Below are 26,967 nucleotides of genomic sequence, written 5' to 3'. Positions count from 1 at the left end.
GGTCCTTCACTCGCTTTATCCAGTGCTCCTCGCTTGAGTGCAAAGTGCAGCAACATGTTTATGCATTTGTTTGCTGAACTTTGGTAGGGAATCAAATAAATTGCCATGCACTTTCGCGTAAATCGCAAAAGTTAATGAAGCATTTAAATGCACTAAACACAACGCTGTGATGGATTTCGCAAATTAATGGCGTACGCACATCCACATGTTTTCATGTGCGTTTTATGCACTCCAGTTGTCTTTGGAAATAGTGTTGTCGTATAATATTGACATGACATGGATTTATTGCTATTTGGTTGCCATAAAAATCACACTAAGCTTTACAACCTTCAATAAATTTTGTTTTAATAAAATTTTCGATTGTTTAATAACGAAAATTAATAGCTAAATATTGATTATGCATCCACAAAAAATATATGCTTAATTATGAATAATGAGATAAAGCTAAAATACGGCTTGGCAGAGATGGCTGAGATCATTTTTGACAACACATTTATAAAAGATATGGCGAAAGTACAAACGGAACCTAAGCTTTACTTTCGCCGGTGCTAAACAAGAAAGAGATGAATAACTTTGGTAACTATATAAATTGTTGATCAACACACTTATTGGCTCTGAAAGGTTGATCATTAAATCACATAACTCATCCAACAACAGAAGATTCCTCAGTTAGTCTTCGATTTCTTCTAACTAAGAGCACTCTACATCAATTATTCCTTTCCTGGCAAAGAATAGCAATCTTTCGCCCATATTTAATACTGAGATTGATATATCAGAGTTCCCTCATGATCTTTGTTACAGAACCTTAGACTTAGACTTTTTCCAAATCGATAATGAATAATAGGAACAATTCAATGACATAAAGCTCATGAACGGTTACATGGGTTTCCCGGCCTCAAAAAAATTCATAAAATTTTAGACCGATCTTCGAGATACAAGAACTTGACAATTTTTTTATACTCTCGCAACAAAGTTGCTAAAGAGAGTATTATGGTTTTGTTCACATACCGGTTGATTGTAAGTCATAAAACTAAATGAGTTAGCTATAGAATTATATATATCAAAATGATCAGGGTGACGAGTAAAGTTCAAATCCGGATGCCTGTCTGACCATCCGTCTGTCCGTCCGTCCGTGCAAGCTGTAACTTGAGTAAAAATTAAGGTATCTTGACGAAACTTGGAAGACGTATTTCTTGGCAGCATAAAAAGTTCGAAAATGGGCGTAATCGGACCACTGCCACGCCCACAAAATGGCAATAACCGAAAACATATAAAAAGCTATAACTAAGCCATAAATTAAGCTATGGAAGTAAAATTTGGTATGAAGGATCGCATGGCCCCGCCACCTAGTAAGTTTTTTGTACATATCTTGTAAACTGCTAAAGGTATATCAACCAAACTTTTTAGAGTCGTTTCTTTTAGGTACTACCTTATACAGTCCAAAAATGGAGGAAATCGGATTATAACCTCGCCCACCTCCCATACAGAAGTTAGGTATAAAACTACTAAACATGCTTTAATACAGTAAGGAAACTCTTCAGAATCCTTAAATTTCATTATAAAGATGGACCAGAAGAGCTGCACTCAAAATGGGTGTGGCTCCGAACACTTATGGGTCAAAAACTACTCGTCCAATTCCAATGAAATTCGGTTCATAATATCTTTGTGTATATGATGTGTTGTGAAAATTGTCCAAATCGGTTCGCAACCACGCCTTCCTCCCATATACCAGAACTTTGAAGTCGATCTGAATCGTTTACTTTACAATATATAAAGTAAGCACTACTGAAATATCGGAACAGAACTTTGCATAAATATTGCATTTAAAGAGTAGCATCGCATTTTTTATCGAATCGAAAAGTTTTAAATATTTTTCTTCAAACATTTCTGTAATCCCTCATTAAATGTGTATCTTCAAAACAAAAATAATTAAAACTAAATATTTCATATTTTATATTAAAAAAAGTAAAAACATTTAACGGGACAAATCAACAAGTGAAGAACACAAAATTAATTCAAGTTAGAAAAAACATTCTTCAATTTCATTACTTTCCGCTGCCGAGATTTGAGCTCACAACCACAAATAGTAGTCACACGCGTAATCCTCTTGCATATGACAGCTGCCATCACTTCACAAAAACAGTTATTAGTTTTTACCAACGCAATCTCTCACGTCCCCCTACATTTTAATACATTAAAAGCTTCTAACTGCCCTTGAAGAAGTAAAAATAAGTCCCCAAAGATAACCGCATTGATGTACCGCTTGTCATTAATTATATAAAACTATATAGTGCTTGGCAAGCGCGCTGCTTTATCCATAAAGCTAGAATTTTGTACTTGTAATTGTGCACTTTGCGCAAAAACAAAGAGAGAATACTTGAGCATCCGTCGTCATGGCGCATTTCACTTTTATTAGATTGTTGTTTTCGCTTCGTATTTCCTCCCTTCCATCCACTGCACTGCACTTTCGCATAGTTCGTGTGATGCTTTTATTAAACTCGCACAGCTCAAGTGTAATGTCCTTGAATGCCACCCGTGCGCTCGTTCCCGCTAATCTGTTGACATCGCTGCCTTTACGCTTCCAAGCGAAGTGAAGTGAGTCCCGCTGCGCATTCGCAAGTACCTTCGCTACTGTTTATATTTTGTCTTTTTCTTACACACAGCCCTTTGTTGGCACTTAACTCCTGCGCTGGCAAACAAACCAACCTCCCGCACTCCTTTACTGTTTCTTCACTTAGCATCAATGTCTTCATTCTGTCTACCTCTTCATCTTCAGTTTCTCGCTTACTTCGGTATATATCTCTCTGCATAATATCAGCTGGTGTTTTCGAGTGCGCATCTGCCATTGACCGTCTTTTGCTGTTTTATGCCTCACCTTCTTCTTCTTTTTGTGTTGCATTTTGTTTTCTCAAGCTCTCTTCACTGCTCCACTGGTTGTTGCCTTTATTCAGCGCGTGCATCTGTTAACTCTTAAGTCAATTAATAAAATGCAATATTAAGATGTTTTACATCGGAAATGATGAATGAGGGCAAAGATGTGATTCTACGTAACGCGTTAATTGCATTCAAAGACACAATAATGCTGAACGTTAATTAGCGGCTTGTTATTAAATTACAGTTAAAGAAAGTAAAAGTGAATACGAATCCGAAGGCTCTTGAAATGACCGATGAAGTCACATGGGAAGGGAAGGAAAAGGAGTGCACAAACTTTTTTTTTAATGTATATTACAGACGTAAGAACCTAAATCACAATTTTGTGCTTCCTGAGGTCTTGTTACATTATTTCTTTTCTATTCTTCCATCTCTGGAATCGTTCGAACCTATGGCTCGTTTATAAGAGGACTTGGTTAGTTTAGGTTAGATTAGGTTAAGGGATAAATCTCCGCAGCTGCAGAGAATATCACTTAGACAGATTCGACTGTCCTTTGTGACACCCTTATGATGCGACAAAACTCTTGGACTCTATAACAAAGTTCTTAAGTTGGCTAGTGTCGATAGCAGTCACTTCACTAGGTTCGCTGAAAATGTGCCTACCGAGGTGCTTTGTCCTAAGTCTGGCGAATGCTGGACATTGAAGGAGGAAGTGTTTGGATGATTCCCCTTCACCTTCTTCCAAACAGCTTTTGAAATTAGCGTCTGACTTGATTCCTAGGCTCACCGCGTATGTGCCTATTGGGCAATGACCACTAAACACACCACTGATTGCGGTGAGATGAGCCTTACTAAGCGACAACAGCTGTAAGGACCATTTTCGATCCACTACGGGCCAGAAAGACCTCGGTGCTGCGCAGGCGCTGGTTGTTATCCAGCGTTTGGAGAGCTCACTGGAAGTCAGTGTGTCCAGCGCTCTAGCGCAAGTGGATCGCGGACTACCCACACGTTTCCACTCCGGGTGCAATGTTGTTGAGGTACTCACACACGTCGGATTATAAAGTAGTTCGCTGGTACTGATAGCGATGTTAGACACTCCCTTACTAGCTTAGAGCGTACTGTCATCGAATCTAAGAACAGTATTGACGCTCTGCTATCGGAGTGACATACCTCTCTGAAAAATGCCGCACTTCGAAGCAGTATATCCACTGCTATCTTAATGGCAGCTACATCTGAGACATTTTCCTGCGCCCCAGCATATCAAGATGCCTCAAGAAAAGTATCGAAAGTAATTGTCGACACTAGTTAGTATCTATACACTCTTACTTCAAATAATAACGGTATTAAAATGAATAGGTATTAAACTCTAAACTTAAAATCAGTTGAGTCATAACTCCTAAGAAATTAACATCAATTTTCAAAACATTAAATTTTCCAACCTTAATAAAACGGCAAATAAAAATAGGAAAACCCAAGGCAAGTGTAAATAAAACAAAACAAAAAAACAAAAAGCTAACGGAACGCAACTAATAAACGAGTAGAGAGATAAAGATATCCACGCACAAATAGCCAAAGTGTATGAGGTCAACAGCTGTACCCACAAGGGCGATAAGAGAACATAAAATGACGACATCACTCATCACCGATAGCGCAACTGGGACAAAAGCAGAAGCAAGCCAGAAGGAAAACACAAAAAAATATTGTTTCCATAAAATGCAACAAAAATGTGCGTCAGTTCAAAGTTTGAGCAGCACTAACACTAGGGACTCAGTCCGCCTTGAACTCTCAGCAGCCGCGTTGCTCATTGACAAACTAGCTGAGTGAATTTAGAATGAAGGTCCTCAACAGCTGTTGGCCACTTTGGCTTTAACGTGTTATTGTCAGTTTTTGTTTTTTTTTTTCTCCTTTTTGTTGGATACGGCCTGCTGCTTGCCTATCGACTAACCGTTGTCTTGTTGCCTTTTAATTATTCACGCTTCTCTTTTTGGTAGATTTCCCGCTGCCCCGAACAACACTCAAATCATACGAACACACCAATGCGAATGGTCCGATGACTGCAAACATTTTGTAACTGTAAAAGGCAATGAGTAATGGGCACAAGTAAAACAAAGGAAAGAAAAAAAGAAAATTAAAAGGAAATAATGAAAATTCGCAAAAAAAAAGTGAAAATAAAAATTGTATAATTTTCACGCGCGGCCAATTCAGCCCATTCTAGTTGGCTTCGAATTCACAAAAAAAAAAACACACGAAAAAACAACGAGCATAATTTGACTTGCAGGCTGTTATCTGTTTGCAGGTCGCTTACATTGATATCGCCTTGTCCATTGTCTTCGGTACTCTACGCTGACCTTCATCAGCCTTGTTGCGGACACTCGCCTTATTTTTCATGCCTCCAACTACTACACATTCTATTATTATGCAGTTTTTTTCTATTTACCCCCCTCATCGTCGTCGTCGTGGTATTCCCAAAAGTCGTTTATTTCGAAATGGTCCTTATTCGCCATTTAAGTTACTTTTTACGCGCCCGAGTGTGCTTTGTCGCCTTAGCGGAAAGGGAATTCCATTAATTAACGAGCTCCTACAAAGTGTGTGTGTGTGTGTGAGATTTTTGTTTTAATATTTTCTTTGCTGTCCAAATTTTACTTTTTACTTAAATTATCTTTTCGTCTCTTTTACGTTTTACTAATATTTATTTGTGGGTATGTATGTGTGCGTTACTTTATGTATTTAAACTTATGTAAAAGCGTCAGTCTCATTTGCACACTTTTGACTTGCGTTTGTTTAAATATTTAAAATAAATTCTTTTAGACAAAGTGATTTTAATTCTTTATATTGCCGCTCAGTACGTGACCAATAAGATTTCAAGCGCACTTCTCATTCACTGTTTGACATTGGATTATATCATTTCGAAAGATTGTCACTGGAAGAAGAATTAGTTAATTGCCAAACTTTAAGACTTTGCCGGACTTGGATAAATTGTCTCTACGGTAAGGATCAGCAAAGGCTGGATTCATTTTCTTTAATTTCTTTTAAGGGTGTTAATTGCTTTGCTGCAATTTTTCTTCAATTTTTGGTATATGTTACTATCTTTAAGACAGTTGAGTAAAGGTAAATAGTATTTGAGCTTCATAGATTCGACAGGATTCTAAAAAGTATTGAGTTGGTACACATTTTCAGAAAAAATAGTGCGCGGTTCTTTTCACTTTCATGATCTCAAAATTCTCATGAGACCTCAGATTTTTCCAATCTTGCTGAAGCCTGAACGCTGGTATTATAAGATATTACATTATAGCCAATGGCAGAAAAAACCTATATCTCTTTTTAGAAATTATTGGATAGGATGTTTCTTTGTACTAACAACATAGTTACCTGAAAATGGTTCCCCAAAAGAAGAACTACTATAAACTGGGCTTAGCGTTTCAAGTACTTATAAAGGAATAGGCGAAAATTCCTCCGAGATATTTTATAATATGTATGGTTTTAATATAAGGGGTTACGTGAGCTTACGACGATTTATTGCCCTGCAAAACTCTACAACATCGTTAGATTATTTGGTTTCTAACATTCAAGTCAATCAGAGTAATAGTTTTGGAGATACAGTCTGAAGAAATTACGCACTCCAGGTCACTCTAATTGTCCATAAAAACTTTAAGGAATTGAACGAAGAGTCTATAAAATATATGATCTAATGTTCGTCTCTAGAGAAAACTTAGGATTGCCCTCAAATAGTTATATGATTAAACTAGTCTACAAGTACTGACCAATAATAGAGTTTGTTGTCAAATAAGAAAGTTGTCTACTTCGAAAAAAGTTTTTTCAGCAAGTAACAAAAATCTCGGAAGGAAGAATCCAAAAATCTGGTAATATATCCAAAGATTTCTCATAGCAATAACAACAGTTTATGAAACAAAAGAAGACCCGAACCTAGCGTCACCAAGAGCGCGACAATCCCATGAGTTCTGCATATGGGAGAGTGAGCGGGGCTTGCTTTTCTGCAATTCTTCTATAGCTTCCTTTGTAAACCTCTTCAAAAGTGAATTATTAACCCCTTGACGTATTTCCACGAGCCTGACTCTTGGTACAATTTTTGTGCCTAACATGTTTATCACGAGTCTGACTCGTTTGATGAAAAGAGAATTAAAAATTTCCCGTTATTTCCGTGCACAACATTTAATCTCAAATAAATAGTTTTATTACATGCATTCACATTTCGTTTAGTTTTGCGACTGTTCGTAAGCATCAAAACTGGTTTGTTTCATGCAAGTTGTGTGCGAACAAGGGGTTAATAATGAGGACATTTATATTCATCTTCAGACCCAAAATAAACTTTAATAAACTATATGTTTTAAGCATGTGACCAATATACATATTTAAAACCATCAACGCAAGATCTCTTAAAATATAGAGGAAAATGTGCATATCAATATACATATGTCTTCTTAACTCTCACTCTAATGTATCAATAATCGCAGCTTGACCATATTGAACAAATATTTGTCATAACTTGTATGAATATTGTTCCAGCGCTTATCTTTCTCAAAATGTCACAGTCAACAAATTAACGCACATTCTAACAACTTACGCACACTAATGATCTCACAAAAAGTACACCCCACAAATTTGCAATATATAAAACTGCCCTTATAAATAAGGTTCCGCAAAACCAACAAGTTCAAGGACTCACACAAGTCAAGGGCACTTGCATAGCATTTCGAAACTGAAAACTTCATTAACTAAACCAGCATGGAAAAATCACAGCACTTGTGTTTTACAACAATTACAAAAAACATGCCAAAAACCACACGAAAACCAACAAAAAACCAAAACAAAAAAAAAGAAAATAGCGACGACTTATCTTCATATTCATGAAGCAGCTTGTCAGGCGGCTGTCAAAAACCTGCCAACTTGTAACTGATAAATGACAGTCAACCACGAAGGCTGCGCCAAGCCAAGGCGAAGCGTCTAGGGTGATTATGACATTTGCGAAATAGAAATGGAGAGGGGGCTTGGCAGCGTTTGGCAACCAGCCACAAATGTACTCAAAGCTCCACAGTACTGTTGGCAAATGGAATTGACACATCGTATTCGAGGGAGTTTAGAGTTTCTGTTCATGATGGTAATTAGCGCAATTCTTCATATGACATGCCATCGCTTGCCACAGGCTGTAGTGTGTGTGTGTGTTTGTGGTAAAGCTATTGGTGCTCTTAACGCTAGTTGTAATATAGAATGTTAGCACATAATTAAGACGCGCCAGATTGCGTGTTAATGCCTTGTTCACACCCACCAAAAGGTGCACGAGTGTTGAGTTGTTAATGTAAATGCTCTAAATGCTCTAAATGCACACAAACACACATACATTTACAAAAAAGAGTGGGTGCATGTAATACAAGTATTTTCGGAGCCTTTCCATGGTTTTCACACAGCATCTGCTGCTAGCTGGAAAGCAATATAGCAAACTCAAGTTACTCGTGTGTATTGATAGGGTAGTGGTGACTAATGACATGTGTGTTGTCGGGAGACCACAGCTAGTAGCAGCGGAAAACGAGAATTATTAATAGTAATAATTACAGCAAAGTGCGGTACAACAAATGTGTCTGCTTTTATTGGGATACGAGTAGTTTTGGCATTCACTCACATATATTTTCTCAACTACTTTGATTTAACGCACCTTCTGTCAAAGTTTAGTTGTAAATAGTAGCAGCAAACTGTATCAAAATATTATCCTTAATTGTCAACCTACATCAAACTTGTAAGATAATGCGTGCTTAGAGATGCTATTTTATGTTCCTCAAACCCCAACATTGCCAGAATTATTCGTATCTTATGACAACCAAACACTGGGACTGAGTTTCGATTTCCCAAGATTACTCAAATATGAAGTTTAAAAACCCGCAATCGTATTTTTTGGCTTTTCGATTCCGTAATTTTGAATTTTTTTTAATTAAATCATTATTAAATCATAGTAACTAGTGAAGAGACTATAGACGCAATTTTATTATCATAAGATAATCACTCAGAATATTAGAATCGTCAAAGGCAATCGCAAATACTATAAAACCTGTGGTATAATGACCATGACTGGTCACTAATCTAATCCTGGTACAACCGCCGTCTTTGAACAATCGTCTCTGAGAATCTCGGGATCGAATAACGTATACTAGAACACCAATACAAAATATATTAGTATAGCTTTCAGCATTCGACTGAGAAATTGATAGATCTCAAATAGATCTCTCAGTATTTTGATAATATAATTTTATGGGTACAAATTCTCGGAGAACACATCAGACCCAAATATACTGTGTGAGAAGTGCGAACCTTTGCATATCACAGCACTAAGGATCATACATATACCGGGCTGTCGAATGAAGAAGAGGTAACTTCTCTAACCTGTTTTACTAGTGGAGGAAAGAAAAGAATAAGAAATATTGCTAAAAATAGCTTTAGTAAAAATCGGAGTCTGTTTGGATCCCACTGAGAGCAGAGAGTGTAGTTCTTAAATTATTCTTAGAAATAATTTTTACAAAAATTGCAATCAGCAAGAGCTTGCACAATCAATTCATTAATTATTTGTAGACTTTCTACTTTTTTATACTGGGCCAGGGTGTAAGCGCATCTTAAATTATACCAACTAAGCTATGTTTGCAAACTTTCCAGCAATTTTGCATTACGTGCAGTGTCATGAATAATGGCTGCTCATCTAAAAATTATATGACTTTTAAGCACAACACACATACAACTACACATAAATATATCTTTACACACTAATCCTGTAATCGAATGTAATGAGTTAAACGCTCTTAAATATTGCAACTAACGAGTTATGAATTATGGCTAAGCTAAGTGCTTCACTGCGCCAAGTTAAGTTAAGAACGTGTTACAGTGGCATACATACTCCTACAAGTACCCATGCATACTTTATGGTATATAATACTGTCATATTCAGCCTTACTTATTACAGCCACGACTTTCATATCGCTTTATGATTTTACAATATACAAGCGCCGACTAAAAGCTCCCTGGCAGTCATATGTAAGTATGGTTAAGCTTCGGTCTACTATACTATAAGTATACTTGTGTATACAATTTACTTCATTAGTTGTCAAACAAGAAAGTTAATTAAAGTAAACGTAGCAACGAGCTTTGCAGCACTAAAAGCAGCATAGCTTATGCATCCCTCATACATATACGTACAAATTTATATATGTGTTAATGTGCTTGTGTGTATAGGGATAAGTGCAATATGAGCACGTCTCATTGTCAACTATTATTAATGAGATATCACGCAGTTAAATGGAACGTCCATGGTACCTTCTATGAATTATGTGCGGAAAATGTACACTGTCAAGGAATATTTGGTAAATATAGTAACGTATTAAAAGGAAGCGTGAAATTTTGATTGAAAATTATAGAGCTTATTAAAAACCATTGCTGAAAAGCTTTTCCATATTCTAGAACTTTGACTGCTGATTAATAATATTATACTTTAAAAATACCAAAAATATAAACAGCATAGATAATCTGAATTCACGATAGTGTACCAGTGTATTTCCAAATATTCCGTTGAGAATTCCCAAAGACATACCTTTGCATTTTATATTTATAAAATATTGATTAAAACGCTGATATCTACTTTTGAAATATAATAATACCATACACGAGAAACTAAAGTAGATCTTATAAGAAAACAAACCTGTTCTATAATATATATAAAAATATATACAAGGATAAAAACAAAAAATTAAATATGAACTCTAAGCATCGTACTCCTTCGCTTAGCTGCTGTAGCTGAATACGTTAAATTCGTGATTTTATTGCCTTGTGGAAAAAAAAATCTTAAATTTTATTTTTGTAGCCCAGACCTTTTAGTTTCTTTTTGTCCCGAAACTAAAAGGTAATTTCAACGGTTTGATATTGTATTTTAACAACGATAGTAGCCGTCTTCGATTCGCTATTTCTCTGCTACTCTCCTGTCAATAAATAGGGTATGTGTATTCCTTAATATAGATTTCTTCTATAGTTCTAAGCTAGACTTTAGAACAGTATTAGTATTGAAAGAAGCACATCTCATACATATTATCTCAAGCTTAGTTCGCAAATGATAGAAGTCTGTTCGACCAATTGTTATAGATTGTTCGATTTACTGCTATTTAACACCGTGAATCGCAGAAATCTGATATAGTCATATCATATGATGAAAATACTGCTCGATACGTCCCTTATATTGGAAATACTTTAGAACAACACCATAATTTTACTCGATGAAAAATGCAGCAACGAATCCTTTTTCGGTTTTTTTTTGGAATTTAAGCACTACACTAATTCTATCGTCAACAAAAAGGCAATCTTAATATGAGAGATATGATTCCCTTTTCTCTTACTCGTTGTTAAGGAGTATTATAATATCGGAAAATACCTCATATGAATTTGCCAAAATAATATTAATCTCTCTATACTGACGAAACTCTATAAAAACGTTTTCAATCCTCGAAATCTATAGGCTCCTCAGACAGTGGAAACTTGGTATAACTTTTCGAAGGTTGAAATTCTTGAAACTTTCTTTTCTGCATTAGCAAAACAAGTAAGGAAAAGAAAGACTAGAACTATTAAATATTTTACACCTTATTTGAAATTTTCAAGCAAAGGTAGGCGAAGTAGCAAATATATAGCATAATGTACCTAAGATTTTCTCCGGCTGTAAATAGAATAAGTGCCTAATTCTCACTAAGCCTCCTTTCCACACGTACATATATCCTTTTTGAATGATTTCATGAACTATTGAGGGTGTCCTAATACCAAATTATCTATTTAGACGCTTAAAGAAAGCTTTCTACAAAATATTTTAAAACGAGATATGTTGCTACTGGGAATTATTATATTTATTTTTTAATTGAAAACCCCTACATTATAAAAAAAAAAATACACTTCACAAAAGACTTGCAAGTAAACTCACGAGTGCAGATAAATACTTAATTGGCATGTCACTTTTTAATTAATTCCTGGAAAGGTACATAAAAAACAACATGTAATGTTGTTTTATAAAAAGCTAAATTGCGCTATACTCTGAAAAAAGGTATATTCTTACTGCAGCAACAAGAAGACCGCAAAAGAAATGTCACAACTTTTTTTCGGTGACAATTACATGACGTACAATTGCATCTACACACGAAAACAATGGTGTGAAAAAAATAAGCGAAAAAATGCAACATAAATGTAAAGAAATTTTTGCAGTCAAGTACAGGTGCACACTACAACCACAAAGGCACGAGTGAAGGAAAAAAATTAAAAGAAAACTGTCATAATCGTGAGAGCGTGACCTTTTGCAGCCTGACACACTACATACAACAAACACTCACGCTATGCAGGAAGCAGCGTGAAAGGAAAATACCCACACACACACAGAAGAATAAGAAAATACTGGTAAACAAGTAAGGAACTGAAAGTTTATCGCATGCGACAAAAGTTTGGGTCAGAAGGCAAGGCTTATGATGTCAAAGGCTATGCATGATGACTAGCACGAGCGCTGACTTGCTGCTTGTGCGCTTGTTTTATATGCCGGTTGCCAGTTGTGCCAGCTGCCAGCTGCTGCGAGCGTCTGCACTTGACTAATGGCGATGTCAACAACCTCAAGGCTAGGCCTGGGTCGCCAACTCGGCACACATGCCATCAAGTGCAAAAATATACAAAGGCTCTGTGACTTGAGTATATGTATACAATAGCTAGTGTTTGGTTGCTGTAGTTGTAGTGCGTCCGCTTGTGCTTGTGTGAATATGGCGCTCAAGTGTAGCATATTCTTAGGCGCTTTGTGTATACAATTCTCATAAGCAGCTTGTTATTGCTTTGATATGCCGTAGCGTTGGCAAGAAACTGTGTCAAGTAATCAAAGAGAACTGGAATGTGGACAACGTTCAAGTATGCGTCTCGTACATACATATGTATGTACAAATGTATGTTTGTTTGTATGTGAAACACTGTTAGTTGATATTTTTCGCGTTTTCTATGCTCTCGCAGCTGAAAATAGCCGTATTTTTGTTGGCCTCTTGGCTTACTTTTTATTTATTATGTATATATTTCTGTTTCGCTTTTTGTGCGTTATTCGCCTTTAGCCACTAGCGCTTGACTTGGTATTCGCCGCGCTTTGCTGTTGCTATTAATTCGTTTAAGTGTAATTAAAGTAGCAAAGCTACAAATTGCATTTTTTATTTAGAAAATATAATTAAAATCTGCTATAATACCGACATTAGCGCGTGGAAAATAAGCTTCTACAGTTTCATTAAAGTTTTTCAGCGTTTTGCTCTGTAGATATGTATTTGATTATGTTTGTATACTAGGGTAACCTTAGAAGTAGCAGTATTACAAGGGAAAACTATAACAATTATTTTTTTTTTTAATTTTTGAAGCATAACAAAAGCGGACAAGTAGAGATAAAAGTCATGAAATGACAAAAAATAATATGTTATAAACAAAGATAAACTTAGAAGAGGCTTAAATCAATATCTTCAATATCACATTAGTTATAGTATCGCTTGGGCGATTTCCAAAATTCAATAAATATATGAACAACGGTCAATACTTAACAAATCTTTTTGAAGACGAATAAATATAATTTTCTATATGAGCAAATCTTTTTTATTAATTTATCTTAAATTACAAAAAATTAGCTATCAACTTATTCGAATTCGAATACAGTTCTTCTTGTTAGCACAGCTACTACAGAAGACACCCTTGTACTTAGACAAGCACTACCAAAGTCATGTATATATAAATATTTATATATTTTTTCTACTCCCCATTTATTCTAGTTTTTCTCTTCACTTGGCGGCCACGGAAATCAAAACAATAATGCGCTTAAGCAAATCTACATTTAAATGATTTTATGGTTAATGACTTGCAAGAAAAAATGAATAAAAACCAAATCAGTAGTTAAAAAAGCGAAAGAAATTCAAAATAGTTGAGAGTAGCGAAAAAATGTATTTAAGTTAAACAAAAACCGAAAGAAATCACCGTAGAGTGTTATGCAAAATACCAACAAACACTTCGCATAAGCTTCGCCTACAAAAACAAATGCCTAGCAAACGCCAACAAATTTGTATTCGTTAACGCGCATTCGTTATGGAAATTCCCGACTATGGTAATATGGCTATGGCAATAGCAAAATGGAAAAGGAAATGGTAATGGAAATGAATGTAAACAATTCGTTTGGGCGCCAAAGCTGAAGTCATGGCTCCATTCGTGCCAAGCACACTTCGCGAGCGGCGCCTTCAAAAGCTGCTTGATGACTCCACTGGCGAGATGGGAAAAGCGCGCGATAGCAGACACTTGACTTGGCAATTTGTTTCTCTAAAAGAAATTCTCTATAATACACGAACAAATTTGAGCAAAGAAATCGCGGTAAGCGAGAAAGAGAACAAAGAAGGAAGTTGCGATTTAGAGAAATAGAATGTGTGTATATAATTTTGTAAGTGAGATTCTCTCCGATCCAACCAATTTATTTATTTTAGAAGAAAAGATCTTTTCAGAAAAAACTTCAAAATATAGATCGGTGCAGTAAAACATAATTCGGTATCAAAACCATACCATATACTCGTATTTATAATCCGCCAATTCCTTCAAGGAGCTAATACATATTTTTCTGACACAATATACATATAGATATTTGTATTTATGTATCCACTCATATCCTCAGCATTTAAATTTCCTGCAACTTCACAACACTTCAAATTTCTTGGCGTCTGTGGCGCGTACTTGAAGCTAACTAACTGGATGTCTAACTGTACAATGTTGTGGTTCAAGAGTGTTAAATAAAACGCAACCGCAATTGTAGTGTGCTTTAGGAAACTAGCAACATTGTTGACTGCTTACTACTTTTCATGTAGCACTTTTGACCTTTCCAGTGCTGCGGTAAGAAGTGGGCTTACTTTTTAAAGAATGTGCTTACTTCCTGGTAGAGCATGTACCGACAAGTACGTAAACATGTACATATGCCGACAATTCCTGATAAAATGGTATGTAATATACTATGAGTATGAACAATACACATATTTACTAGGAATCGAAATGTTAAACAGTTATTTTTATGTATAAACACGTTAATTATAATTTTACAGTTGAAATATAAGAAATTAGCAATTAAAATTTAGAAGAATCAGTTTTATCAAATTAAATTTTAAATTATAATCTTAGTTTTTGGAACTATACATTCCGTCAAATAAGTAACCGTAAATTCTCCTTTTAAATTTTCCCGCTGAGAATATTTCAAAATTTTTTTCCCCCAGGTAGGTCAGCCACTATTATGTTAATTTTTATTGATATGTGTCATTTAGTTTGTATTTACGGCGTCATTAGGAACTAGTCACCAAATGTTTTTTTTTCAATATTTCCGACGTTTCTGCACAAAAAAATTTCGTTTGAAACACAAAATTTCACACTAACTAATTAAAATTCGTTAATTACTAACTAATTTGAGAATTTCCGGGTACTTATTTGTGGGAATGTACATAATTTTTATTTTGTAACAAATCTCTTGTATTAAATATAGGTATAAACAATTTAAATAAAAAAGTAAGAGGTTCTCTAAAATATATAATATGCGCCTAAATGTAGATCAACTAATTTATATCTAACTCATAATTCTTAGAAAAAAAATGGCAACAAACTAGTATATGAAATAAATCCTTTATGACGCCTACATAGCTAATTTGTAAGTATCAAACATGCCTATTTTAAATTTGATCGTTCAGATCTCTTATCTTCTTATCTTGCTCTTAGAAAAAATTGCTTGATATATTGCAATTTGGTAGCTAATAATGGAAAAGCTGATTTACAGTTCTCTCTTTTTATATTTATATTTCAGAAAACATATTTTTCATCCATAAATTCATTAACTGGCAGAAAAATAAAATTCTTAATTTAATCTATCTCTTTACAAGTCATACATTATATCTATATATGTAGCCGTCTACTAATTACAAGGCTTTTCATTCTTTACCATTTGCTCTTTGCTTCACAAAGAGCATCACTACTTATGAGAGCACTCAATTAACTCTTTTACATCTTTGATAAAAAAATATGTATATTAATTAACGGCATTGAGTTGTGCAGAAAAATATTAATTAATAATAATAAAAATACCAAAGAATATGTATATCAAGAATAACGGTCTTAATATTGAAATAAAAAATTAAAATTGTTTTAGGTTAATGGTTTTCATGAAACTATAAATTTCCATATTCTGAACAATTTGCAGTTTTTTCTTTTCATTTGATTTCTAACATGCCATCACACTGTGTTTGTTGTATAATTTTCACACCATAGCGACAATACAAAAACAATACACATGCGTTCGTTCTGCCGCTGCAGCCTATTCAATGTGGCGTGATTCTGCCAAAATTCTATTCTAAAAAAGTTCAGCAAATTATACCATATTGCAAAAGTCTCACCTGACAATTTTGTTTCTACATTCAGTAGCGCGTTTCTCCATAATTTTTACATGCATAAATTCACTGCCTATTGATTTGCGAACACTAATATTTTCCACAACACAGCACCTTTTTCACACAAAAATATACTTTTAGTCCTTATACATTTCATTACAACTTAGTCAAAAATGTTTTTACTAAGAAACTTTCCGACTTGTCACTTACTTTGGTTTTATTGTTTCACTTCACTTTTTAGTACTTCACACATCTAAAATGTTAAGTATGTGGTTTTCCACAATTTCACAAACTTTTGTTTAAATTATAGTATTTGACCACATTTAGTCTCCAGACTTTTGCCACACTTTAACGCTAATAATATTTACAATTATTCACACCGATTTGCACATTTTAAACACATTATTATTAGTTATTTTACACATTTATCAATTAGTTTCCAATTTGTTCCAACTCTGATACGCACTTCTTTCACAATGAAATCGTGTTTGTGCGTGCACAAGAAAATTAACGGCGCACACTCAATGCATTTGCATGCATGCCATGCATTGCCCACCGTTGCGCAGCAGAGAATCACTCTCCCACTCTCATGTGTTTGCTGTTTGATTGCATTTGCTTTATAATAATGGTGAATTTTGTTTTTTTTTTATCTTGTATTTTTGGCAAAGGAAGCGCTGCTTGATTTTGCTTTACTTGACTGTGTTGTTTCAGCAAAGAGTATAATTTTCTTAAAGAGCATGCAAGAATTTTTTTTTATTACTACTTTTATTTTTTCTTTGTATACCTCTCCGTGTATACTTGAATGTATGCTATTTAAGAGTAGGCATTGTATATTTTGTCTTAGGGAATATGATTGAAAAATATTTACGCGTATTATCTTAAAATATCCATATTGGAAATGCTTTTGTATTATTGATATTATGTCTATATGTATGTATGTTTGAAAAAGTGTTAGTATTTTACATTTTATATTAAATTACAATAAAAAATCATTAAAGATTATTGAATGCAAATTGACTTTACATAGCCTCTTCGTAGCAGCCAATATAAATTGTTATTGCACTAATTTCTCAAAATAGAATAAAAAATTAAAATGGTATTGAAGAATATAAACATTACTACAAATTATTATATTTATTTATGATATTATATTTATTATGTATCAGTAAAGTCAAAATCACATTTGGTCCGCAAAAAATTTTGTAAATGATAAAAATAGATATTATTAGATTCTAAAGAAAATTTTTTTCACAACCTCCTCTCAATTAGCTAATGAAAGCTAAATCATTTTGAGTTATGAAAGTGCTTGGAGCTTTCAAGTTTCGCTAAGAAAATAGTTTAGTCTTATGATCTTAAAATAATACACTAAGAACAAACATTGAACTATTGACCTAAGCTAAAGAAATAATTAATAGCCTGTTATAATAGAGAGTACATTTCACAAATAATAGTGTACTTACTTGAGGTTTAATTTTTAGAAACAATTTCGAATATTATAAAAATTAAAAAAAAAAAACATTTCCATAAGTCAACTGGGGAAGTTATTTAGGTAAATAAATATAAGCAGTTGCAATATAAGTAAAAAACTATTGTACTTCAAAAGCATTTAAAATAATCTCAAGATAAGTAAATTGTAAAATTATAAGGATGTAAGGGTCGCAATAAATGACTGTGGGCTACAAAATATTTCTTTCGAAATTACAAGTACACCTACGTGATATAAAAATAAAGGCACTCCAACCCACTTTGTCAGCGTTAACGCAGCGCGAGTGGAAATAATTTAAATTCCTCACTTACTTGAACCACCTCCTACTCCCTTAGCTTAAATACACGTACAGAATGCCTGCAAAAGTAAATCAAACCAAAATCAAAGTAAAAGCGACATTTCTCTCAGTCAATTTGGCCACTTAACGACGCTGAAATCTTATTTAATTTATTATGGCCATTTCAAGTGGCTCCCACTGTCGCGTAACGTAAGCCCCAACGCCTACAAATATGCAAAGCAATTTTGAGTGTGTATTGCGATTATTTTCATTGGTGCGACCACATCGAAGTCCAATAATGAGTGATGGAATTTGTTGGTCAAATGATGGATGGATGACTTGATAGCCATATAGACTAGTAGTAATAGGCAGCAGCACATATAATCACCTATTTCTATACACAATAATAAACTTTTTAATTTTATTTTAATCGGAAGTTATTTTTATATCTTCCAAATATGCTAATTTTAAGCATAATTAACTAATTATAGCACGTAGAGCTTTTAGTATGATTGTAATGCTTTTTGAAACCAGAAGAAAACGATAAAGTGAAATATTTTCAAGAATAGCATGTTTCTGACTCGGCAGTAAAGAATTAAACAAAATCCGTAAAATTCAGCAATACCTTCATATTTATATAACAAAAATAGGAAAATATAGAAGCCTAAATTTTTTCTTTGAAACTTGCTTTAACCATCTTCCTGCTTTTACCCGTAACATGTACTGGCTTTCAAATGGTAACCAATTTACTCTACAAATGCTTAAGACTGCGCACATACATATTCGTTCATTAAAAGTACGCTTTGCACCTGCAAAAATGGCGGACAGCAAAAATGTGAATGACAAATTACTTCCGCTTCCGTTAACGAGTTGGCGAGCTACACACGCTTTAAGCTTATAAACAAAGCGAAAATATGTGAGAGAGAGTACGCGTGAAACGGCACACATATGGAAAATATACACACGAATACATAGAACAGTCGACCAAACTGAAAAGAAAACGCTCTCAGCCAACGCGAACGCACGCAAAAGTACACTTAGCGCAACACCCACTCATTCACCACAACCGCTACTAAAACGGCCACGACCGCGCAGGGTCATGCACTTTGTTGATTTCAAAACGCTGCTACTTTCCACTGTATATAATATAGATATGTGTATATAGTGCTGTATATGTATGACCAATTTGCCCGCGTCAGTGCTTCGCGCTGACTTGTTCTCTATGACGCCGCCATAGTCTTGACCCAAGTCGCATTTGCCACTGCCTCAACTATTATATTTTGCCAACAAATATAGATGAAATATGGATATGCAGATATGGATAAAAAAATAGCCTAAATTGCTATATTTTTTAGCGTGATGTGAAACAAAAGATTAAACGAATAGCAGAAACAAAAAATAAGGAAAATATTAAATTCATGTGTGGAAAATAATTTGGGCATTCTTCTTCATTCAAGTGTGGTGGCACAGTTTTTTCTGTGATATTGTTTTGTTGCATATTTCAATATTCTATACAAAAAACTAAAAAAAAAAATTGTTTTGAGACCTTAGACAGACAACAACAATGTGCTTTCAAAGGCACTGTTTCAAGCTTTTGTTGCATCCATTAAATCCTAACTGCCCTAAAACAAAAGGAATATATACCGAGACTGAAAACACAATATAACTCCTTTTGACTCAAATCAATATTAAAATGTCGGTACAAAAATTAATTATCATAAGCCATAGACCCCGCTTTTGCCAACATTTTCCAATTTTTTAATTGAACTAAAGCAGTATATTTATTTTTTGCCCAATAATCTACCAAAGATTCGAAATGTTGTACCAAAATGTCTAAAGAGAACTAGGTCATATTAACGCTTTTTCCGATGGCGTTTCAAAAATAGTTCTTAAATAAATATCGGAAGTGAAAATCATGAACAAATTTTTAATATCGTTATATGATTCCAATCCATCCCTGCTCTACCATGTATTCGTCGTTTTCTTTGGAACGATTTTGTATTGTGTTTGGTCCTACGGATGTATTATAAATGTATTTTGGAAAACAAAAAATTCAAATCCAAAATCCTTCGTGTGTTAATCACTCACCCAACTTCTTCAGCTTATTTATGTAAAAGATTTTCTATTTAATTTGAGCCGACATTCCGATCATGGTCGAATATTGAAATGTGATAAATTCTGTCAAATAAGTACCAGGAAATTCTCATTTAGATTTTCCTGAGAATATTTAAAAAAAAAATGTTTCCCAGGTTGGAACAACTTTCAGCCCCTATTCTGTTAATTTGTATTGCTATGTGTCATTTAGTTTGTTTAGAGTTTGTGTTTCAAACGAAATTTCTTGTGTCAAAACGTTGGAAATGTTGAAAAAACATTTGGTGATTCAACCATGACGAAAACTCAAGTTTACGATTGGTATAAATCGTTCAAAGAGGGGGGAGAAGAAGTGAACGATTTGCCACGTTCAGGACGGCCTTCGAAAACGTCGACAAAATAAAGAAAATGGTGCCCGAAAATCGTCATTATAGTTTACGAGAGATAGCCCAAATAATGGACATGTCTCATGACTCCGCTCGTCATATTTTGTTTGATGTTTTGGGTATGCACCAGCGCTCAAAGCGATCGTTGTGAACGAGTTTTTGAACAAAAATTCAACAAATATCATCGAACAACCACCGTACTCTCCAGATATGGCCCCGTGTGACTTTTTCCTGTTTCCAAAACTAAAATTACCACTTCGTGGAACCCGTTTTGAGAGCATTGAAGACATCAAAACTAATTCGCAACTATAATTGAAGGCCATCCCGGAATATAGCTTTACAAAGTGTTTCGATGATTGGATTGCTTGTTGGAAGAAGTGTATTGGCCTCAGAAGGGACATATTTTGAAGGGGATATAATAACTTTAGATGGTTGATAAGTTGTTTGTGTTTTATTTATTTATCCGGGTACTTATTTGACAGAATATATACCGAGACGGAGCTTATTATTTTATCAGTGAAATATCGAAAAATTCAGCTCAGTTAACAGTTCACGACCAGATGGAAAGATAAGACCATTCCAATTACTTAGAACCGACTATCGTGGAAAACTATGTTTAATTTGTTGACTAGTGAAATGACATAATCAATTTTTATTTAACTAATATTCGTTAACTAACACAATTTATTATACAAGGTATCAAATTGGTCACCATCAATAAGCATCACCAACCAAAGAGCAGACATTTCACGCCATCAACGAATTAATAACATAAATATTATATATACATATGTATATATATAACGCTTTCTGGAAAACAGAGCGCCCACAAAACGCCTCTCTGATACAAGCACACACATCCCAATGTCCTCTAACAACGTAGAACTACAGAAAAGCATACCGAGTAAGCTGTTGAACTCAACGGGTTAGCGTGTGTGCCAAACATTATGCCAAGAAATATTTTATTTTCCCATTATATTTCTCATCGTTCTATAATCGTAGTTTATTTTATTCAGAATTTTTCATTTGTCAGCATTTTATTCGTTGGGAGGAGCGCACTGGCGAAACGAGTAAATTTAAAGAATGAAAAAAATAATTGAAATGAAATTCGCACGCCTTCCCACGCGTCATAATTATTATGCCAATGGACTTTGGACTTTGGAGGGCGTTGATGCACCCCTTTCGTCCACTGCCATCTCCGAGCCGCCTATGCTGTTTCGATTACTAGCGTTATTTACAAAAGTAATTCAAACGAATTGCTTCGTTATGACAGCGAGTTTTATTTAACAACTCACTAATGACTTTGAAGGGCGTGTCGGCGTATTTGACGGCATTGCGACCATCAAAATTTTCGAAGTCGTTCCCTGGCGAAAAGGTGTGCTGTCAATGTCACAGCGCAACAACAGCAACAACAATGCAGCAGCAACTAAGGTTGTCTCAAAGAGTTGGCAAACAATCGCATAATGATAAAAGCAAACGACATTCGCCCTCAAGTGGTCTACTATATTATTATTGCCTAACTCGGTTGGTGGAGAGAGGTTGATTTGAAAGTGTCGAGAAAGACTAAGGTAGGATGGTCGCAGTCATAAAAGTTCGCGCGTTGAAATGGTGTTCAACGAAAGAGCTAATAATAATGAATGTTAAAAACTCACGCAATGAAATTTCAACAGATTAACGGTAAATGATAAGCAAATGTCAAAGCATAAAGTTGACAACTATAAAGACGTTTCGTTGTGGGAGTTGAAGCAGTTGTATATAGAAAATTCGCAGAAAATTAGAACTGAGTAGTAGAACACCTTTTGGAAATATGAATATGGGATTAGTTATTGATTAATAGCGCATAATAGAGAAAAATTACCAAACCATCACATCAAATCAGTACTTAAGAGAAATATCCATTCAATTCTGATCCAAGAAACGGTGATCCTTAATTTTGTTTTCAATCTCATAAAAAATTTATAAGAATATAAGAGTTCAGACTACTCAAAAATTGAGACTTCAATATGTAAACGAATAGCGGAAAGGATAAAATGTGTCTCTTCCCGACTTTAGTCAACATACATCTTGCATTTTTATACTAAGAGAGTTTAATAGTTTTTATTCACATAACGGTTGTTTTCAAGTCATAAAACCAAACGAGTTAGATATAGGGTTATATATAGTATATCAAAATGACCATGATGACGAAACGAGTTAAAATCCAGATGTCTGACTGCCCATCTGACCGTGCAACGGTCTACTTGAGTAAAAATTGAGATAACTTAATGAAACACATTAGGTACACATATTCCTTGTCCACCCTGGCCCACAAAATGGCGGACATCGAAAACATATAAATTGATCTTTTGTATATATCTCACAAACCAATAAAGCTATATAAACCGAACTTTCTGCAGTCACTTCCCTTACACCATAAACAGTCGCAATCGGATAAAAACCACCGCCCACCTGCCATAAAAAGGTTACGTTGAAAATTACTAAAACTGCGTTAACTCACTAGCTTAAAACATTAGAAACACCAAATTTTACAGTGGAAATGACAGGGGAGAGCTGAACTCAGTTTTTTTTACAAAATGGAAAACGGGACTTTCTTGACACCCTGATAACACGGATAAAAAATGGGCGAAGTCGGTTCACAACCACGCCTACTTTCCATATAACTTAATTTTGAATTCCATCTGATTCGTTCACTTCATAATATATACATAATATATCCAATCAAGAAAAAGGAAACTTTACGGAAATACTGTATACCCTCTGTGGCATTACTTGTGGAAAAAATATCGAAATCGAACTTCCTGTGGGCTTTACTCCGCATATATCGGTTAATATCTGAGATATCTTAACAAAATTAAGTGAGCGTATAGTCTTGGATATAGTGTACCTTGGTGGCAAAAATCGGTTCAGAAATTGCCTCAGCCCTCTTATACTATATATGTGACCTGGTCTACGAAAATGGAGCTAACGTGCGTAAACTAGTTTTCTCTTTTTTTCCGGATGTTCTGTTATCACATTTGTGTAAGTGTTTCTGTTGATTATCGTCTTCGCATCGCATGATGAAAACATTGAAGAGAGCGATTATGATGAAGACGAAGTATGTGTATCTCAGGCATAAGATGATACCGAACAAACTTTGACCTGTCTGTTGTTGAAGTAAAGGAGGAGGAGCTGGTAACAAAATTTCTGTCAAAAGATTGTTGTAATAATAAATGTCATACACTGATACCACGGGAAATGATCGATAGCACGCGGAACAATTGTTTAGAGATGTCGAAAAATGAACTTGATTTAGTGGAATATCTTAATGAAAATATAGCAAAAAATTGCGAGAGTATAAAATGATCGGTTGCACCCGAACTTGGCCCTTTCTTACATGTTTGCTATAAAATGTCTACAAGAGAATAAATTTCAAATAAAACTGGCATGAAAACAAATAAGAAATACACATAAATCTGAAACATTCCTGCTACTTTTAACATCACTTAGAGATAAAATTCAATAATTATTTATTCTCTATATGTATACTTTTGAAAAATTTGCAATTAAAACGTTAATTTCAAAGAAGTAATGAAATTATTATTTCAATAATAATACTAGAGTTGTACCACAAAATTTACAGCATGGAACAACCCATTTAACATTAACGTAGTAACCTTTCAGATGCGTCACTAAAGTGTAAAATCCTCAACGCATAGATGGGAAACATGAATAACAGGCTTACCTAACATGAATGTGTAGTAATGATTGGATTAAGCGTAAAATATGAATTTATATAACTACTTATTAATTTTCACATAATAAATAAAACACATATTGTAATTCTTCCAAATGCATGTATACTTAACGATTTAAACAAACATACCTACATTCATCATATGAATCACTATTATAATATCAGCTTTTGTGAAGGTAAATGAAAAAATTTGAAATTTTCTAACTATTTGTAACTGTAAATGCAACATTTGCTGCTATACATTTAATTAATTTGATATTTGGGTCAACATTTTGTTTGAAATTGTAATATTTCGAAATTCAATCGAACATATGCCCATATGTATATATGTATATGAATGCATTTATGAAATTGTTGCAAATGAGCATGTTGCATAATTTTAACCCACATACGCATATTTGCCAACCATTCAAGCTATGCTGTGCTAAAAATAACGGTAGTGCCAATAAGCCACTCTTTAACGAGCTTACAACATCTAAGCCCAAACGCTTCCGAAGCAATCTACATACGTATTATACATAGTATATACATACGCATTACCCAAATGTTGGCCACACATTGGCAACCAATATCGAAACCGAATTAATACACTTGATATAGTTACATTTGTTGTTATTATTGCTGTTGTTGGTGTTTATTTATGGTTTATGTCAATATTAATTTATTATGCTAAAATTTCCATTGAATAGCTGTGCAATTAGGTATGTATGTCGATATGTATGTATGCTTGTGTGTGTAAATTATATTTCGTTAACATGAAATATTTACGCAATTACAAATTACAAACACCTACGAGGCCATAAATATATAATTACACACACACATCGAGACATATTTGCCCTTTGCCATTTTGTATTTTATTTAAGTAAAATCTGATTGCTACTATGAAATTAACGAATTTACAATTAGAAAGTGTAAACACAGACTACAGTGACTGCGGGGTGTATAAATGTATTATGAGTGGATTAGTTTAATCGGTACTAGTTGGTAACTAGTGCACAAATATTCATCATTTTTGAATAATATAAGTTTTAGAAGAGACGACAGTTTTAAAAACTGAGACTGTACTGGGGTCTGAAATATGTAGACTCAACTTTCATTTCTAATTTCAGGATACTATTACCTATAGAAATATATATACCTATATATACCTATAGAAACTTTCAGAAACTCTTTTGAAATATTCGTAAGTGATGAAATTAACATTATACAATATACAGATATATTTACAAGTTTTCCAAAGATTAATATATCTACCACGAAAAGTAACTGAACCTTATGATCAGATCCCAATTCGAATCGACCAAATATGTAATACAATATATGTGACCTGGTCTACGAAAAGGGAGCTAACGTGCGGAAACTAGTTTTCTGGGAAACAGCTGTTAAAAATAAACAACTCTCATCTTCCATCCGAATCAACTAAAAAGTGAAAATTGATTTTTTGACACCTAAGCCCCCTTTCCGTAGACCAGGTCACATATATTGACTGAGAATTTGAAATATTTTTTCAATCTCATTTAAATATGATTCCAAAATAGTATATATGACCAGAGATTCGACAGGCGACAAATCGTGAAGGACATCAGTGCCTAGTGAAAAGTTCCGTTCCGATACCTTCACTTAGTACTTAATTTATAGAATGTAAAGTCCCCAAATTTGGGGTATACGGAAAATAGGCGTGGTTGTGAACCGAATTCGCTAATTTTCAAACTGTAGTATAAGAATACCAAACAGTAACAGTGATACGAACCCAATTTCGTTGAAATTCGTCGAGTAGTTCCTAAGATAGAATTTTTGGCCCGTAAGTGTGTGGCGCCACGACCATTTACAATTTTGTATAGAAATTTAAGTGCAGACCAAATTTATTATACTCTCTTAAGAACTTTGCGAGAGTATAAAAAGGAATTTAATTATTCCGTTGTTTAAAGTGATGTCAAAACTATTAGGAGATCTAATCTCTAAGAATAATCTCTACGAGCCTTTTAAAAATAAATAATACGTATAATGATGGCATATGCCAAAAGACCGGTATTCACTTTCTAGATCGGTTAAAAGGTGAGACGAGGGGATCTGCTGTATAACTTTACTATCTTACATGTATATAGTCATATCTTTAAAACAATATAATTACATGAACAATAAGAAATCGGATATTATTTCATGCACCAAGTTAATTTTTTAGAACAATTTTTTGGGACAAAAATCGCTGGACATTGAGTGTCCGTCCATGAGAGGTTTCACTGTTTATAGTTGAGATCAGAAAAATTTTAAAATCATGTCAAATTTTGAATCTAGTGAGAGGAAATACCTTGTATGAAGTAAACAATTCAAAAGTAAAGTTCTTTCCCGAAAAAGAAAAACCACTTAATACGTTTCTTATACTTCCTGTGATAAGAGATTTGAAAAAACGAGCTTGCATAGTCATCGAAGAGGTGGAGGTTGACCAGGAATAGTTCTATGAACTACTGATGGACGTTTAGATATCTTTTCCGGTGAATATCACATAAAATGCTTGTAGTGCTTTTGCTGGTGGTGGTACTTTACATATTGTCATATTCCAAAACAATATCCAAGAACCAAAAAGTTGTGGAAATATTTAAAAATATGCGCAAAAAATAAATAAGAGAACTGACAGACCATTTTAAAATAATTATTACTAATATAAACAGCCACTAGGTGAATAACGC

General features: G+C 34.2%; 1 protein-coding gene across 6 annotated transcripts in view; it reads right to left on the bottom strand.

The window, feature by feature from the left end:
• Positions 1 to 26,967, bottom strand: part of Lac_4 (Lachesin) — a 398,804-nt gene that overhangs the window by 268,997 nt on the left and 102,840 nt on the right. For 3 of the 6 annotated variants that reach the window (XM_054230629.1, XM_054230630.1, XM_054230631.1), the window contains exon 1: positions 16,311 to 16,902. The exons of the other annotated variants lie outside the window; for them this stretch is intronic. The gene's annotated coding sequence lies outside the window, so the exon portion shown is untranslated. Of the gene's footprint in view, positions 1 to 16,310; positions 16,903 to 26,967 lie in introns of those variants that run through there. 6 annotated transcript variants of the gene reach the window in all.

Source organism: Zeugodacus cucurbitae, chromosome 5 (genome assembly GCF_028554725.1).
Source record: "Zeugodacus cucurbitae isolate PBARC_wt_2022May chromosome 5, idZeuCucr1.2, whole genome shotgun sequence".
NCBI lineage: Eukaryota > Metazoa > Arthropoda > Insecta > Diptera > Tephritidae > Zeugodacus > Zeugodacus cucurbitae.
This window is presented reverse-complemented; position numbering and strand designations above follow the sequence as displayed.